Here is a 7,265-nt window from a genome sequence, read left to right on the forward strand (position 1 = left end):
TTGGGACTATTCCATTGCACCAGGCAAGCTAAATCAAGCACAGCATTTAAAAGACAACAGGCACAGGGCTGGTGCCATCCCCTACTGCCATTGTGACCATGAGCAAGGCATTTAACCCCTAAACTGTTACAAGGGTAAGGCTGTAATACTGACCCTGTGTTGCTCCCAGCCTGGTGCATTAACAGTCAGGAGATTGAGTACTGTGACAGTAAAAATACCCACTTCTCAACTCGCAGTGAAGCATTGTGGGATAATTAGTAGTACAGTGGCACCTTCCATGCCTGAATTTAAGTACGTTTTCAAACCATTTCACTTGAAGTTCACGTGTACAGGCATATGTAAGTCGCTTGTTACAGGAAGAGAACATTCCTTCTGGTTGTAATGTTATATCTACATAAAGAGAAGTCCTGTTCCTTCCAACTGCCACCCAGAGATAATGTAGTACGATAACTAGCAAGACAAAGATAAAGCTCATAGGTTATAGATAGTACTTTATATTCTCAGATAGACATGATTGGATGGTCCTCATTACACATAGAATACAACTGGTTTCAATACTGCAACTCCTCAGTGAAACAATACAATGTGGGGTGATCAGCCAATCACATTCAAATGTACTTTACACTGCAAGTTCTTCTCATGTTTCTTCCAAGATGTAAAACTGGGATTGTAATATGTGACTATTGAAAAACAAACAGAAATGTGTCCTTCTTCATAGCCTACCATATGAGAAAGCTTATTGAACTAATGTCGTTTTACAACTAGTCCTACATGTTTTCAGACGTTCAAATGGAAAACCAGATTTCCTGAAGTAAACAGGCAAAAGGAGGATTTCAAGATCATGGTATCCAGATTCTTACAACATTTTAAAATGACATTTTAACAAAATGGTGGGCCAGGCCTGAACTGATCAGCTCAACTACCATTAAAAAGGATATTGTAAGAGCATAGTTTCAGTCAATGTAAGGTCAATGCAAACACACAATATAAAACGTTTATTTACCTAATATAAAAAGTTCACCTACCTAATATAAAAAGTTCACCTAGCTAATCTGAATGGAACATTTAGAGGTGTATGTATCATTCATTTAGCAGAGTAACATGTCAATAAACACACAAAAACTCAACAATATGCTCTTATAGTTACATCTTCTCCTTTGGTTGGAATGGTCCTTTTCTAAAGCTATAGATCACAACAACATGTAAAGTGTTGTTAGGGTGTGATGAAATACAAATAGATACTGCAGGAATCTTTTGGACTCATGACAGCGTTACTGAAAAGTGCATGGCTTTCTTCAGTCTTTTCCTAAGTGCATAATTATAATCTGCAACATCACTGTTATAAATAAGAGACAAGTTCTACAATATATTTCCCATATACATCCGTTTTTGTTTGTCCTTGAATTGCTTAATTGACGTCCCAGCACACAGGGTGTGTTTCAATTGAAACAGGTCATTCTCCTAGTGGAGGAAAACCTGCAAAAAAACAATACCGCTGGTTACATAGACTGCAGAACATTAAAGTAGAGTCCAATATTCTGTCCTTTGTCCCTAAGTATGCACTGCATTTACTGGTAATTACTGGTATAATAAACATTGTGGAAACTGTCTAGCCCGTTCCTACACCTATCCAATACTTTATATATGGGGAGTGGTGAACAAGTGCACACTTCAGGAGATTTGTAGTTACATAACATTCATACTGCATGAATACATAGGAACACACCTAACCAGCTATTTAGAGCAAAAAGATTCAAATATTTTGCTGATTCTGAGAAGCGTCAGCTAGCGGGCTAGCCTACCTGTTTCCAGTTGGAAGGAGGAGTAATACAGATGTATTTTAGCCTAGCTAGCCTACCTGTTTCTAGTTGGAAGGAGGAGTAATACAGATGTCATTTAGCCTAGCTAGCCTACCTGTTTCCAGTTAGTTGGATGAGTAATACAGATGTCATTTAGCCTAGCTAGCCTACCTGTTTCCAGTTGGAAGGAGGAGTAATACAGATGTATTTTAGCCTAGCTAGCCTACCTGTTTCTAGTTGGAAGGAGGAGTAATACAGATGTCATTTAGCCTAGCTAGCCTACCTGTTTCCAGTTAGTTGGATGAGTAATACAGATGTAATTTAGCCTAGCTAGCCTACCTGTTTCCAGTTGGTTGGATGAGTAATACAGATGTCATTTAGCCTAGCTAGCCTACCTGTTTCCAGTTGGAAGGAGGAGTAATACAGATGTCATTTAGCCTAGCTAGCCTACCTGTTTCCAGTTGGTTGGATGAGTAATACAGATGTACTTTAGCCTAGCTAGCCTACCTGTTTCCAGTTGGAAGGAGAAGTAATACAGATGTCATTTAGCCTAGCTAGCCTACCTGTTTCCAGTTGGAAGGAGGAGTAATACAGATGTATTTTAGCCTAGCTAGCCTACCTGTTTCCAGTTGGAAGGAGGAGTAATACAGAAGTCATTTAGCCTAGCTAGCCTACCTGTTTCCAGTTGGAAGGAGGAGTAATACAGATGTATTTTAGCCTAGCTAGCCTACCTGTTTTCAGTTGGTTGGAGGAGTAATACAGATGTCATTTAGCCTAGCTAGCCTACCTGTTTCCAGTTGGTTGGAAGGGGGAGTAATACAGATCTATTTTAGCCTAGTTAGCCTACCTGTTTCCAGTTGGTTGGATGAGTAATACAGATGTCATTTAGCCTAGCTAGCCTACCTGTTTCCAGTTGGTTGGATGAGTAATACAGATTTACTTTAGCCTAGCTAGCCTTCCTGTTTCCAGTTGGTTGGATGAGTAATACAGATGTACTTTAGCCTAGCTAGCCTACCTGTTTCCAGTTGGTTGGATGAGTAATACAGATGTACTTTAGCCTAGATCTGGAGGTTGATGAAGGGAGCGAACCCCACCACATCCTGCAGTATCACCAGGGAAATAGACAGAGAACAACAATACATTATAGATGATACTTCATATCCTTTCAGATGGACATTTTGTTTTGTATGGTCCTTACAGTACAATTGCTTTCATCAATGCCTCAGTGAAACAATACAAGACGCTGTGTGTTCAGCTCTTCGCATTAAATGTATAGGGTCCCGGATGTTCTTAAGTGTTAAAACTGGGGGGTGATATGTGATTATTCAAATACACTAATTGTTGCAACTATAGGGGGTGCTGTTTCGCATTAGCATTTTTTGGTCTCCAAATTAAACTGCCTAGCACTCAATTCTTGCTCGTACAATATGCATATTATTGTTATTATTGGATAGAAAACACTCTCTAGTTTCTATAGCCGTTGGAATTTTGTCTCTGAGTGGTACAGAACTCCTTCTACAGCACTTTTCCTGACAGGGAGTCAGATTTCAGAAATCTTGGCCGCTGATCTGGGGTCGGTTTTAAGGTGCCTGTAAATGCTATGGAGAAACAGACACTGCCTACGTCTTCCTCTGGATGTCAGTACGTGATGACGCTTTGAATGGAGTCGATTGCGCAATCAGAGCCACTATAAAACACCAAAACGTGGAAGTAGCATTCTCTCCCTGGCTGCGCCTGACGCAAGATGGACATCGGACTTGCCTCCTTCCAAATGGTTGTTTAGCCAGTAATATTTCTCCGGTCATGTTTTTACTCGTTATAGTTGTTAAAAACATCATAAGGTAGTTCATTTGAACCGTTTTATAGCAATTTATATCCGTTTAGTGCGATTTTGAGGAATTTCTTTGTGGTGCACTTTGAAGCTTTGGGCACGTTTCGGGGTCCCGGTCGAACGTTAGTGGGCATTTCGACGGACAGAGGACATCTTTCGACCAAAAGAAGATTAGACCCAAGAAAGGATACATTGCCCAAGAATCTGATGGAAAATCACCTCATAGTAAGAAATATTTAATATGATAAATCGTTGTTCTGTCGAAATATTTTAAACGCATATTCCGCCATTTTGTTTGGTATAGCTTCGCTTGGCGAACCCTGTATTGCACAGTAAGGATAATTTTAGAAATGTAAATCAGCGATTGCATTAAGAACTAATTTGTCTTTCGATTCCTGTCAACCCTGTATTTTTTAGTCAAGTATATGATTAGCTTTCGATTAAACTAGATCACTCTGAAAGATGACGTCCGACATTTTGAGGCTTGATTTGCTACTATTTTCATTGTATAACCACGTTTTTTTATGGCTAAATATGCACATTTTCGAACAAACAATATATGTATGTTGTAATATGATGTTACAGGAGTGTCATCGGAAGAATTCTGAGAAGGTTAGTGAAAAAATTAATATATTTTGGCGATGATTACGTTATCGCTCTCTTTGGCTTGAATCGATGCTCTGGTAACGTTTGCACATGTGGTATGCTAACTTATCGATTTATTGTGTTTTCGCTGTAAAACGCTTAGAAAATCTGAAATATTGTCTGAAATCACAAGATCTGTGTCTTTCCATTGCTATGCTTTGTCTATTTTTATGAACTGTTTTATGATGAGTAAATTGGTCATACACGTTGCTCTCTGTAGTAATTCTAGTCGAGGTGTGATGGTCGGTGCAATTGTAAACTGTGATTTCTACCTGAAATATGCACATTTTTCTAACAAAACCTATCCTATACCATAAATATGTTATCAGACTGTCATCTGATGAGGTTTTTTCTTGGTTAGTGGCTATCAATATCTTTATTTGACCGAATTGGTGATAGCTAGTGGTGGAGAGAAAAAATGGTGGACAAAGAAAAATGGTGTATTTTGCTAACGTGGTTAGCTAATAGATTTACATATTGTGTCTTCCCTGTAAAACATTTTAAAAAACAGAAATGATGGGTTTATTCACAAGATCTGTATCTTTCATCTGGTGTCTTGGACTTGTGATTTAATGATATTTAGATGCTACTATTTACTTGTGAAGCTATGCTAGCTATGCTAATCAGTGTGGGGGGGGGGGTGGGGGGTGATCCCGGACCCGGGGTAGAGGCTCGTGAAAGGTTAAGTGTTAAAACTGGGGGGTGATATGTGATTATTCAAATACACTAGTTGTTGTGTTATAAATATCAGTAATAATTGTACATGAGTGTGTCCTTCGCCCTCATACCTGCAGCAGCACAAGGGCCCTCTGTAGTGGTGGCTCCACGTCAATCTCAACGTTCCTCTTCCGCAGGGGGTCCAGACTGGACTCAGTCACGTTGTGACAGTGGTTCACCTTCAGGGACTGCAGCTTGGGGCAGTACTCTGCAACAGTCCTGCACGCACGCACATACACACACAGCAGGACCAAAAGGTGTAAGGACAGGTTAACCAGTGAATATCAAAGTAGGAGTGCCAGTCTCCCCTTCATCCAAAGCAAGCTGGAGCAGGACATACTCTGCAACCGTCCTGGACACAGCACGAAGAGGGTTCTTACAGGTGTGCCATTGCAGATCTAAAACATGTGTCATGACGTTACCCTGTTGGGTGAGGTTTATGACCCCCCCCCCCCCCACCATAAATACCTTTTCCCCTTTTCTCTCTCTACTCTACAGAATGGACTCTTGGAAAGCCTTTCTGTAACATGGTAACATCAAAAGGTTGGGGAATGGAACAATATTTCTGTAATCCAACCAGTTGAAAGTGTCCGTTGTTACTTAAAGAATATGATGTCAGATCAGTTGTCTTCTGAGACATTATTACTGATGATAGGACGGCATAAATTATATCTTGGAAAGTCTACACATTCTAGTCATCAGATTCACATGGAATTGTTATGCAATTTAAATGTTTAAATATGAAACTATTTGTGAAAATATTAAATGTAATTTTATCTTTCTAAATGAGAGAATTGTTTTCATAAGTCATTTTATGTTTACTCGGTGGCCACGCCCAACTGAACAGACATTGGTTGGAGAGGGATGAAACATGCCCTTCTCTTCCCCAGTATAAAGCCCCCGTGACCCAATTCACATCAGACTAAGCAAACCCCAGAGTGAGCTGTGGTTGCGAATGATTGAATATCCACTCTACATAACGAAATGTACATGAGACCAGATCACGTGGAGGTGACGATCACTAGGCTGGAAGGATGAATTTCTACTAGACTAGCCAGAATTCAGCACGAGCTAATTATGGCAAAATGGTATGAACTTTGAACTCTTATTGACTAAAGAAGAAGTGATAACTCGACTTCTAGGATGTATCAGCTGCAGCTGTAAACGTACGTGGCGTAGGACAGACAATCTCCTAATAACAACGACAGGCTATAACGTATCCGCTCGACAACATTACAACCAGATAGATTCTTCAAAGGTCAATGGCGATCTCTGCTGGGCAAACCAGGCTTCCATCTTCGACCCATCTATCGAAGCGCAGCTCAGTGGAAATATATATCTTGAATTTTCCTTTTCACAATACCCCATAATGACATCACAATACCCCATAATGACATCACAATACCCCATAATGACAAAGCAAAAACAGGAAATTGTTGAAAAATATACAAAAACTCAAATATCACATTTACATAAGTATTCAGATCCTTTACTCAGTACTTTGTTGAAGCACCTTTGGCAGTGATTACAGCCGTGAGTCTTCTTGGGCATGACGCTACAAGCTTGGCACACCTGTATTTGGGGAGTTTGTCCCAATCTTCTCTGCAGATTCTCTCAAGCTCTGTCAGGTTGGATGGGGAGCGTTGTGGCACAGCTATTTCCGGTCTCTCCAGAGATGCTCAATCAGGTTAAAGTCTGGTCTCTGGCTGGGCCACTCAAGGACATTCAGAGATTTGTCCCGAAGCCACACCTGCGTTGTCTTGCCTGAGTGTTTAGGGTTGTTGTCCTGTTGAAAGGTGAACCTTCACACCAGTCTGAGGTCCTGAGCGCTCTGGAGGAAACATGCACCATCCCTATGATGAAGCATGGTGGTGGCAGCATCATGCTGTGGGGATGTTTTTCAGTGGCAGGGACTGAGAGACTAGTCAGGATCGAGGGAAAGGTGAACAGAGCAAAGTACAGAGAGATCCTTGATGAAAACCTGTTCCAGAGTGCTCAGGTTCTCAGACTGCTCATGATGCATTTGTAAGTTATTTTATTGGAGAATCAATGGATATAACATTCATTTATAAGTCCAAAACTGTATGTAGAAACTAAGGATTTTAACTTGAAAGTGAAAGTGTATTAATTAAGTCATCGGATGAAACCAAAGATGTAACTACAATTCATGTCCACAAGGTAGCAGAGATAGTGAAATGTTTTCTGTTGGCCAGTGTCTAGTTCCCCTAATGTGACCTTTAATCTTCCTGTTGCTCAGTGTCTAGATCCCCCAA

General features: G+C 40.4%; 1 long non-coding RNA gene across 1 annotated transcript; it reads right to left on the reverse strand.

Moving 5' to 3' along the window:
- Positions 1–474: 474 nt before the first annotated feature.
- On the reverse strand, positions 475–5,372 carry LOC139571571 (uncharacterized). The gene is made up of 3 exons (XR_011674321.1): positions 5,064–5,372; positions 2,815–2,899; positions 475–1,476 (listed from the first exon to the last, which is right to left on the reverse strand). It is a non-coding gene; the product is annotated as an uncharacterized lncRNA (long non-coding RNA).
- Positions 5,373–7,265: the final 1,893 nt, after the last annotated feature.

The sequence above is a fragment of the Salvelinus alpinus genome, chromosome 3 (assembly GCF_045679555.1).
Source record: "Salvelinus alpinus chromosome 3, SLU_Salpinus.1, whole genome shotgun sequence".
NCBI lineage: Eukaryota > Metazoa > Chordata > Actinopteri > Salmoniformes > Salmonidae > Salvelinus > Salvelinus alpinus.